Source organism: Zonotrichia albicollis, chromosome 1, assembly GCF_047830755.1.
Source record: "Zonotrichia albicollis isolate bZonAlb1 chromosome 1, bZonAlb1.hap1, whole genome shotgun sequence".
NCBI classification, from domain to species: Eukaryota; Metazoa; Chordata; class Aves; order Passeriformes; family Passerellidae; genus Zonotrichia; species Zonotrichia albicollis.
Window position 1 is genome coordinate 90763317 of NC_133819.1, and position 12085 is coordinate 90775401.

Here is a 12085-nt window from a genome sequence, read left to right on the forward strand (position 1 = left end):
ACCTGATATAAAGGTTGCTGGATGATTTAAGGCGAGATTAACAAATCACTACAATGCAATTTATGGCTTTAGATAATGGGAGGTCAAACATGTATTACCAGCTGACTTAAATTTGATTTGACTGAAAGATAAAACTCTGCTACATGAACTGTATTAACTGAAAGCCTCTGCTTTACATTTCTCACTGATGGCACCCTGGGGAGGCAACTTTCTTGGCATTTCACATCCAATTTAAGCACATCATTGATGAAAAGATGGCTAAATTGGTGCGTTGTTTTGTAATAAAATATCTCACAAATTGTTTATCTGATCAATGGAGAATGCAGTCTCAAGCTGTTCGGGGCTAATGTGCTCACTGCACTAAAATAGGAAGTTATTGACTGTCAGAGGGACCTGGGAATTTCTAAACTCAGTTCAGATTTCCTGAATGTGAGCAACATATTGTATCAGAATAGTAGGTTGTAAGAGATTAACTCTGCTAGCTGAATTCTCACTGAAACCAAATAGATGTGAGCAGAGGGCATTAAGCACTTAGTGGAAAATGTTCAGCTTCTCATATGATCAGGCTACAGAGGGCAGAAAAGGGTGTTACCTTACTTATGCATATTTTACATCACTGCAATTCCATTGACTTTATTTGACAGTCCTGCAGCATAAGAGGGGAAGTTATGCTGTATGTGTATGATATATGAAATGCTATTTTCTGACCTGTAGTGAGATATTTTGGTGGCTGGGGTAGAATGGGACCACTCCTTTCAGATAGGAGCATCTGGAGCCTCCTCAGGGCCAGAGTCACATGGAGAGACCCTGGGGAAATGCCTTCTCTTCAGACATGGGCTGCATGAGCCCTGAGGGGGCTGGGTGGATGTGGTGTGGAGGGAAGAGTGAACCATCCTGGGAAGGAACAAGGTAGAGAGATAGATAAAGATACTCCTTTTCCTATTATTAGTTTGGTAGCTATTTTTGCTGGAGCTGATGCTCACTTTGCATCCTAAACCAGTACCCTGACTGTCCCCATGTTCAGCTGGACTCAGTCCCGGTCTCACAGGAATGCAGAGTTTTGCATATTATTTATGCACCCTTCTCCCTAGCTTTCCATTTGTCATGCTTTGCTATTTCTATTTCCATTGTCATTTTCCCACAAAAGGAAGGGGATAGAAATGATTAAGCAAAACCCCAGGAGCTCTGTTTAGTAAGCAAGGCACCTGTCTTTACAAGACTGTCCTCAGTCACTGAAGATACGGAAGAGAATGAATTGTGTGATATAAGTTTATTATTTATTTATTTTCCCAGAAATGTTCAGCCCACCATAGAAATGACTCACAGACAGAAAGGAACACGAAACCAGATTGTTGGGTGGATATTTTTAGTGGAAGGAAAGTGCTGTTATCCCAAGGTTGAGGGAGGAAAAAGCTTCTTTCTTTGCAGCCCATGGACTTTGGACCTTGTGAAATTGGGCATACATATTCCTTCCATATAGGAATTGGTAAAAAAGGTGTAAAGTGCTTGTAATAGGAAATCACCTTCAGTTGTGGGATGTAGGATATTCCAAGGTGAGCGCTCCCTGGTGCCTTGTTGAAGCTGGTCTGCTGTGCACAATAGATTTCAGCATTGTTATGCCTACAGGTGGATGCAGCACTGCAGGCTGCTGACTTGTGTGTTTATCTGAGAGAACAAAGCAGTAGGTCCCATTCCCTTCCCCCACATTAGCTACTATAATTAAGTAATAAGAATTATTTTGATTACTTTATTCAGGTTCTGAATCTCGGTAGGTTCTGTTCAGTGTTGTAATTTAATTTTGTTTGACTGAAATTGGTAGTTTTGTTAAGGGAACACAAATGATCCTTTCATGAGGAGGGAGGATGATCTTTGCTTAAAGCAGCTATCAGTGACATAGAAAACTCATTTTGGTCCCCACCAGTGATTTGCAGTGTTACAGAGGCCAGATGGCCCAACGAAGTCCTTTTTTTCTTTTCTGACTTTTGGAAGTTAAATAGTCCTAGGCCTGTTCAGTCCTTGAATAAGAGTTCTAGGAAATCACAGAAAGCAAAGGAACAAACTAAAGAGTATTGCTTTGTCGCTTACACCAAAGACACTGAACGAGTAGATAGATATAATTTTGACAACCTGTTATGGCTTGTGGAAAGCTGGTGAGGACAGGGTTGTTGCCTAAGAATTGACTCTAATTCTAAGCATGTTTACCAAATAGTTTTTTGTGGGGAGAATTCGTCACTCATCTTCTCCTCTACCCCCTCCTCCACGCTCCACAAAGGTGTTTGTCTTCAGGAAAACATGGTTTTTCAGAACTCCCAAGGGCTTCTAACTGTGCCCAAACACTGATGATTTCTTTGAGATCGCAGTTGTCAAGGCTAGTATGCAAACAAGAAATGTTAGAAAATGTTTTTGAAGAACTTCCTATATAGAAATATCTGACTTAAAAAAATATGTGTTAAATATTTTTCTCAAAACAAGAAGCAATAGTAGTTTGGATATATCTCCTTCTTGATCTCAAAGATTGTTAGCATGGTGACTATTGGCATTTACTGTAAGCAGAGAAATGATATTGATGAAAAGAATGTAATGGGCAAAATAGAACTAGGATAATGAAGGAAAATACTCTTGATGAGCGAGTGCTGGATGAGCAACTTTGCTAGTTCTGCAGTGTTTTCATCATCCTTGGAGTAATAATCCCCTGTTTTCATCATCCTTGGAGTAATAATCCCCATTGTTTCAAAAATTGTATAGACTTGTAGATAATGGCAAAAGCAGAAACGTGAGTTTACCAGATTTTAGTTAAAAATACTTTCTTTGTATGTTGGTGTGTTCCTGACATTTGCTCGTTTTGGTTTTGTGCAAATGAGTATAGAGTTTTTTATGTGTGTCATGGTTTGAGCCTGGCACAGAGCCAGTGCCCCCCATGAAAATGCTCTCACCCTGGTGTCTGCTGTGAGATGTGACCAGGAATAAGCAAAACAGGCTTTAGCTTAAACATAAAGAACACTTTATTACCTAAACTACAGGGAAATAGGGAAAAACTATAAGGAAAAGAAAAAAAATTGAAAACCTTACAAAAACCACTTTCCTCCTCCCCACTACCTGACTTTCCCAATCCGATACATTCTCCCAAATCACTAACTGCCCAGCCTGGCACCACACTTTAGTATACTCAAACTTCAGTTCATGAAGAGGAAAGGAGTCCTTCTTGTTCCATAGGCTTCCCCTGGAAACACACTGAAACCTCGTGTGCTTCCCTGTCACTTCGGCACCGCCCGGAAAAAAGTCCTTTTGCCGCCCGTGACATCTTCCTTCCATGCCCAGTGCTCTCACCACTGCGCATGGCCAGAGCTGCTTTTAGGGTTGTCTTTCAAGGATGCCTTGTCTCACTCCAAAAAGGCACAGTCTCTGCTTTGGGACATCTGTCCCCCCCATATTTTTCCAACCCCCTGGGGCCGGGGGGTCCCCACGATGAACCCTCCTGGTTCTGAGGCACTGCCTCCCCCTAAGTGCAGTCTCTGTGTCACAGGAACAGAGTCCATGGCCACAAGAAAAGTCCAGCCAAAAGGCCACTCCAAATCATCTCTCCCCATTCAATCATCTCCACGTTCTTCGGGCCAGGTCCTTGTCTCATCTCATCTCTTATCTCCCTTCTTATTCAGCTTCGAGGAGGATTAGCATTTTTTGCAAGGCCCCAATCATGAAAGAAAGGGGTTAAAACTTTCAGTCTCTGTACCGGAGCTGCGGCACTCCCACACACGCTGCCGCTCCGGCCGGGCACTCTTACCCCCCCCCTTCTCCTCCTGGGCCGGCTGCTATCACATTCGGTGTCGCCGGCTCTCCTCTCTCCCTCCTGGGGGGGGGGGGGGGGGGAATGGCTGCCCGAGGGCTGACTCCCTGGGCTCTTCCACCCTTCCATCCTCGAGGGCCTCCTCACCTCCCATCTCTGTCCAGGCTCAGGGCCTACCACGTGGCTGCCCCTCCCCCGCCCAGCAGCAGCGGCTGGACAGGGGAGGGTGATCTGACCTCTTCGCTTCGACGTCCCAAGAGAGCCTGCCAGGGGCAGAGCCCTGTTTTTTAACCCCTGGGTGTTCTCGGAGGTGTGTCCAAACCCCACTGGCTACACCAGGTGTCAGTATCAAACTCAGAACATTCATTGGTTTGACCACAGCTTCCCAGAATTCCCACTTCTTCCTGGTCAAACCACCACAATGTGTTATACAAAATTATTCTAGTCTCGTATTAATCTTGTCATATGAGTTGTTCATGTGAAGTCACTCTGAAGAACTCTTGAGGATTCATTACCTGTAATTCTTTACAGGCTTAATTTGAAATATACTACCAAGAATACCAATTTTCTACCTAAGTGATAGTAAATGATTAATTAATGTTACTGTTACATTAAAATCAGTGTGTTAATCATATCCTCCTAATCAGGGGAAGGAACATATCCTTAAGAAATAAAATACTCTTACGTTTAGATTATAGAAAACACATTCTTAAAAATACCTGGATCCAGAGCAGTATTTTCCTCATTCAGCAAACACGTAGTTTTTGGTCTGACAGATGACATCTTTAGAGTCTTTTCCTCACCCAGTGATTAAAGCAAAGCTGAAAGCACAGACTTGGTTAAATCAGGGGACTGATAATTGTGTCACTCTCATTATTACAAGACATGGTAGTTCCCAAATGCCCCACCAGAATTTCAGGTCTTTTTAGTGAAAATGCATTTAGGATCATGAATCTCTCATTTGTCGCATCAAATCTAACACTTATTTGAATCCTTTTTTGTCCAAGTTAGGACACTTTTCCATTAGCAAAGAAATTACCTGGCAGGTATGGAGGTAGCAGTTGGGACAACAGGGACTCAAACTACAACTCTGTTCTTCCCAAATACATCTAACCACTTTTTCTAGTTATGAGGCTGAGTAAGTGATATCACAAATATTCAATCTCATCACCAAAGGAAGCCATGAAAATGATGAGAAAGAAAGAAAACTTTCAGAGTGAGATCAATCACTTCCCTACAGGCATGAGTCCCCATTACTGGAGGTTTTCAAGACACAGCTGGGAAGGTTATTAGCAAATTTCATATAGGTTCCCTTTTCCATCAGATGTTGAGGTGATCTTTCAAAGGCCTTCCAACCTGAGCTGTCATGTGATTTTATCACATCCAGTCAGAGTTTTTTTTGCTATGTTTGCTTTTAAAGACTTATTGAGAGGCATCTGGTACTTTACACCTTCACAGTTTGATGCCTTCTTAAGCACATTCAATAAACATGCCTTTTCAGTAAATTTCCTTAGAGCTATCAACATACATTTTATGTGCTACATTAAGGAACCCTTTGACCCACATTTACTAGAAAGAAAACCTGTTTTGGATACAGTTTTTCTCTATAATTTATTTCTAATAAGATGAGAAAAAATGTGTGCATTGTGGATACCAGTTCTGTGATAAGCCTTTGGATCTGATCTTTAATTACAGGTTACCATGACTACATTGTTTGATTCTTTATTTTCCCTGGCAAATGTCTTTTCTGAGTTGTGGACATATTTAATTTGTGAAATGCTTTGTATCTTAGTGCATGTAGATTAGATTGAGTATGAGTTCGTAAAAGAAAAAAACAGCTCTTTCAAAAATCTCAGTATGTATGCTGTTCTCATGAAAATTAGTGGAAATATTGGCCCTTGCATTGAAATAACACTGACTAACTGGTACTGAATATCTATTTGTTTATGGACAATTGAGTTGTATTGGAAATATGTAAATAAAAAAAAAATAACTGAATGAGTAGATAAGACTAGGCTGAACAGAATTCACATTGAGATAACTGTAGGCCTCCATGATATAGTAAAGTATTAGAGGTGCAGTGTTATCTCATTACAATACATATTTTACTAAAGAATAGCGTGCTCTGAGGCCTGTATTTATACTGTAATACATTCCCGCCTCAGGCCTGTTCTGAGGTGTAGGATGAAAGGACAAGTGGCTTTGAAACTTGAAAAGTAGATGCCTTTTACTGTAGCTGTATATGCAACACTCAGCTGTATTTAGTGGTTTATTGCCTGTGTTAATTGTGAGCAGTAAAGCTGGAGAATGTGTGTTCTAAAGAAGAGCTTCCCCTGCTTTTCAAATGTTTTCAGAAAGCAAGCAGAAACAACAGAGAAAGAAATTCCAATTGCATTTGAAAACTCAAAGTGTATAGTTCTAAAGTTGTTGCTGTAGTAGTAGTATTATGGAATAGCCAGTTAGAACAGCAGCTTAAATGTTGCTACATTTCTTCTAGTGACAAGAGAGCTTAGCTAATACAACTCTGCAATCTATTTCATCTCCACTAAGGATGAACGTGTGGCAAAGAAAGAGTCTCTCCTAGGAATTACCCATTTACCACAGTGGTCTGATTGTCCTTTGCTTCTGGTGCAGTGTAAATCTGGAGTGGCACAGGGAAATTACTGAGGCAAGTGCTGTGACAGAGCATCAGATCTGCATCATGAAACTCTCTCCATTGAAAACCAGGAGAATTCGAGACTGATCTTGGTGCTGGAGGGATTTCAGCTGCAGATGTGTTACAAGAAATTGTAGTGGGCTGCAGCTATATACAGAAGTTACTTTTAAAGTCAGCGATCAAGGATTCAAGGCAAAAGGGAGCTTCTGTGCTCCATCAAGCAGAAAAAGAGAACAGAGTAATTTCCAAACTTTAAATGGGGTAAAGTAGGAGAATAATCATAATAATAATAATAATAATAATAAAAAGGAGTGACTAATAGTGGTTCAGAGCAGTGAAATCTGGTAGAAAGGGAATGGAGAACTAAAGACAGTTTCTTAAGATTTCTATGCTTGTATTACACTGACATGGAATGTCCCAAGTGATGTTGCAAGAAGAAATTTGATGTTTTAAGGAACTTCAGACCAACACTAAGAAGGCCTGGCTGAGGGCCTAAAAAATATATTAGTGAGGGAAGATGCATAGGAGAAATCATAATACTAATTTTGCAATTGCTGTACTGGACTTCCCACAGGTCAGCTGTGTGTAGTCCTTGGCTGCTCTGACCACAGAGTGTTTACAGCATTATGCTAAAAAAGGGGTGGTCTACCACAATATATATCTATTTAATAAGTATTAATTTCCTAGGGAAATTCTGCTTTGCATTTCCAGTAGCTGTCTTGCTCTTACACCTAAGGATGGTATTTTATCTCCATTTTCTATAAGGACGGTAATTTAATTTTTGAGCCAGATCCATATTGCCTTTAATCTCTGTATCAGTTCTCATTGTGGTCTGCATTTCCATTTCTTTTATGTGGCTGAAAAGTTTTTTGCTATTTTTTCTCATTATTGTTGCAGAATCATGCTCATTTTGCAATAATTTTATTTCCAAAGGAAACTCCTTTTGACCTCTGAGATGCATTTACCAATTCTCTTTTTCCCTTTCCTTAAAGTCTTTCCATACTGGACAAATAAGGAACACAAAAAAACAATGGAATCACCAAGACTGAGGTTCAGAAGGATCCCTCAGAGAGATCCTGGGAGGGATGTGAATGTCAAAGAACAGCATGACAAGCCACAAAAATCACAGATAAATTTCTTTTGATATTCTTTCACTATTAGAAATTAACTGTCATGAAGAGAAGAGGAAATCAACAGAGAGAAAAAATTATTTATTTGAAATGGGGGAAAAGGGAATATGTCACACTTCCCCTTTCAGTCTTTTTCAAGGCAAAATTGAAGTCAAGGTCTATTCAGTTCAAACTCTGAAATTTAAGCTTATCATCACAGAAACGCAGAAAAGGTAAGGTTGAAAGGGACCGCAGTGGGTCATCTGGTCCAACTTCCCTATTGAAGCAGGGCCATGCTAGACTAAATGGCACAGGATTATGTCCAGATGTCCAGATCTCCAGCGACCCCACAACCTCTCTGGGCAATCTGTTCCAGTTCACAATCACCAGCACAGTAAAGAAGCTCTTTCCCATATTCAGATGGAATTTCCTGTACATCAGTTTCTGCCCATTGCCTCTTGTCCTATTGCTTGGCACCACCAAGAAGAGCCTGGCTCTATCCTCCATCCTCTTCCTTAAGCCACTTCTGTGCTGATGAGGTCCCCTCTCAGTCTGCTCTTTCTGAGGCTGTGAGCAGGCCCAGCTCCCTCAGCCTTTCCCTGTAATAGGCATGCTCCAGTCCCCTGACCACATTTGTCACCCTTCAGAATGGACACAGCACTCCAGATGGGGCCTCACCAGGACTGAGTAGAGGAGCAGGATTGCCTACCTCAACCTGACAGCACTGCTCTTCCTAATACCCCTCAGGATGCCATTCTTGTCCTCCAGAGCACACTGCTGGCTAATGGACAGTTTGTTTTTCACCAGAACCCCCAGGCCCTTCTCTACAGAGCTGCTTTCCAGCAGTCAAGCCCCTACCTGTACAGCTGCATGGGGTTTGTATTACAGGAAAAGAAAGAAATTGCAAAATTCAAAACATTCCAATTAAGAAAAAATTGTTCTCCCTAGGGTTTTTGGCTTCGTACAGTACCTGTGTTTTGAACTTTTCCCTCATTTTCTATGCCTCCTGTCACTGGTTCCAGACACTATGCCTCTACTTTCTTCTAGCTGGGGGGAGAAAATAGAAAATAAAGAGGGTGGTAAATGTGATGACAAGATTTCTTTAATGCACTGTTTTTCTCTCACAGAATATTTTCTGTTATTGTACCAAATAGCAGGAATCTAAGTTTTAAGACAGATGCCGGAAAAAAAAAAAAAAAAGAAAATTGAAATGATTGTTTTTTATCAATCCTTGAGAAAAATGTGGTAATTGAAAAAAAACCCCAAACCTAGCAGACTAAACAGTGCTCATACTTGATGGCCTTATTTTTGTGGAAGAGTCTCTTATATTGTCTTAATGATATCTGCTGGAATTGAAACAACAGTGTCTACACAAGGGACTTACCCCATCTAATTGCATCAATTGAAAGTGATTCAATTTTTTTGGCAGAGACAAGCATAGCGAGATGGAAAAAATAAATGGCTATTTTTTATAGTGAAATAAAGGAGAGAAAGCAGAGCAAACAACTTATGGCCCTGAAATGCCATATTTTTATATCTTGGAAACCATGACCAAAAGATGCTAATTTGCTTCAACTCACTCACTGTGAGGGTTCCCTTTGATCCTCCTGCCTTTCTTAGAGTGTGATATTCTCACATTTTAATGTAGTATCATTTAACATTGAGATATAGGGAAATTTGTCCAGTAAACAGCTTTCTTGCACTGACTTGGAGCTTGTGGGAAAGATTATAGCACAAGCTGGTGCCTGCCACAAGAGAAATGGATTATTACTCTGGGAACACTTACATCAAGGAGGGCCCTTTTACAGCTGAAAGAGGCAACCTTTTACAAAGAGCTGTGTTCTGTGAACTCCTTGTCAGCTTGCTGAAAGTGCTAACTCACAGCATACAGGTCATTCCTTCCCAGAAACATGGGAAAAAAGCTTTAGCGTGCTGTTTGTGACTTATTCTCCTTGAGTGTAAAGATGTTTTCTACAAAATGACACCCCATCAAAGAAAAAAAAGTAAAAATCAGATTTAATGAGACAGAGGGTTTAGGGACGATGGAAAAAAGGGGTGTTTTAAAAGACTATCAATGCTACACACATAACAGCATAAGCTTTCAACAAACCAGCCTGTGTAATTTGGATAAAATGGGAATGATGGTATTTTCTAGACAAAATCCAGTTCTGATAAAACTGAGATCTGGATAAAAAGGGCTCCCTGAATTTCACCCCCCCGAAATCCTGCTTTACTTCCAATCAGTTCAGAGTTATGATTAAATTAAAAGCCTCACAAGGGAACATTTTTAATTTTATTTCTGAAAGACCGTTTTTTTTTTTTAAGTCAAAGAGAACTATAGAATAAATTATTACAAGGACATTAAAAGGATTTCATTTCCTTGAGCATACATATGCATTCTGCTGCTGCATGTCCTCTCCCTCCCAGTGTAGCCATTGATCCACAGCTTTTATAATGAACTCTAATAACAACTCTATTACTGCGAGGCTCCCGATTGGCTCAGGCACCCACAAAATTAGCTACAAAGAAGCCAGCTTGTCAATATTAATTCCGCCACAGAGATTACTTGTTATGGTAGAACAAAGGTGTTTTGGCTCGAGCTGAACAACTTAACTCCTTGTCTCATAAAATTTAAGCTGCTATTGATCTCCTTCTTCTATTGTGCTGGAGGATTAAAAAAAAACCAGGGGCGCGCGCACGCAGACACGCAGAGAGACACCGGCGTGCTGAATCACTCCAATGCATTCTCCTAAACCACCAGCCACCCCCTCGCTTCCTTCCCTTCTTCCCTTCCCCTTCCATCCCCTCCCTGTCTGCTAAGAATCATTCAGTAACATGAAGCAAATTAAATCAATGAATTCATCCTAGCAGATGGGTGCTTTAACAGTCAGTTAGCCTTTAGATAATTGAGGCGTTGACTCCGGAATCATAAAATGGATGGCTCGTTTGTACATTTTACTGAAATAGATCACTGAGGTTAAATAAATGAAATCCCATTTGTCAGGCGGTAATAAATGGCCTCCCCTTCTGCAAACAGCTCTGTTTGGCCTAATAAATACAGGGATGTTACAGTGCTCCTCCCTTGATAGGGTTATGGCTTAATGAAATGGTCTTTCCTCTGCTTGTTTTTGCCTCCTCCTGCACCGTGTGATAAGTAGCGAACCAACGAAGCTTGTAATTACAATCTTACAGAGAACCCAGCCAATCTGTATATAAATCTCACCATCCAATTACAAGATGTAATAATTTTGCAGTCAAGCTGGTAATGAGGTCTAATACTCATGCATGTGATAATCCCCCCTGGATGCTGACTCTATCAGATGTTAGCTTTGTAATTATACTGGCAGAAAATCATTATTTCATGTTCAGCAGAAAAATGAGGTTGGTGGGAAGTTAATTTTCTCTATGCTCTGTGAAGCATAGACAAAATTTTAATGATTTAATCATTATGGTTATCCCTTTTGCAATTGACCCACGTTACTTCTGTAGAAACATTGGCACATTTAAAAGTCCCTGTTACCCGATAAAGCTTGCCAGGTATGCAGCTTTTAATGTAAGAATAACCGTATACAATTAAACTATTAACCTGCTTGATAGGGGAAAAATCCATAGTTTTTATGTTTTCATTATTTACACACAGGATCCAAAGGAATGTTTATGTCCAGTCTGCACTGCGATAAAAAAGGCTCTTAAATAAAGAAAAAAGAAAAATACTATAATTAGGATGTAAGCTCTCAGAACAAAACAGCAGGTTCACAGTGGTATTTTAGCAGCTCAGTAATCTTTTGTTCCTTTTCAGTGTAGGAAGCATTCTTGAGACCTTATACTTCTACACAAAGAGCTTGTTATGCATAATCAGCATTTTCATAAGAACTAGTTTAAAGGAATTGCTTGTGATACATATAATTGTTCTTTTCTGCTCTCAAAATTTTCTTCTTGTTTCTGTTTGTCCAGCCTGCCAGGAGGAGGATGCAGAATAGGATGGAAATCATAACACTGAGATGGAAGAGTGAGAAAAAAAACCAGCAGCACAAAATTGAAACTACAGGCAAGTAGGTAGGCAGGGCAAAATACCAAAACATATTGAAAATTGCAACTAGGATATTTAAGGATAAATTACTTTAAAAATTCAGCTTAATGAAAATGTCATAAAATTCTTTTGTGGTAAGATTTCAACTAAAGGTGTGAAGGTCTACGTCCAAATAGTACTTTAACACCCCAGTGTCAAAGATTTGTGTGCTTAATTCTTCTATTTCTAACTTTGATTTTGTGCCCATTATGTTTCTTTTTTGACTTACTTCACATATATGTGGATATATCTATGTCTGTGCATGTGTATTTAAATATTTATGTGTATACATGCTGTTTCTCTAAAACATACATTATAAAAAGGTTGACTGAATTTTATCTTCTGGAAATGTTTTATGTTTTCTTTAGAACGAGCAGCAGGATTAAGACCTGAGCAGTACTTCAGTTGATGACTTTCATCTCAGCTTGATCTGGTATGCTGGAAAGCTTACCACAGCAGAACCCAAT

General features: G+C 40.0%; 1 long non-coding RNA gene across 1 annotated transcript in view; it reads left to right on the forward strand.

Moving 5' to 3' along the window:
- Nucleotides 1-12085, forward strand: part of LOC113458732 (uncharacterized) — a 40678-nt gene that overhangs the window by 13165 nt on the left and 15428 nt on the right. Inside the window, exons 2-3 of the long non-coding RNA XR_003379258.2 lie at nucleotides 11504-11605; nucleotides 11987-12051. This is a non-coding gene — a long non-coding RNA (uncharacterized LOC113458732). The remainder of the gene's footprint in view (nucleotides 1-11503; nucleotides 11606-11986; nucleotides 12052-12085) is intronic.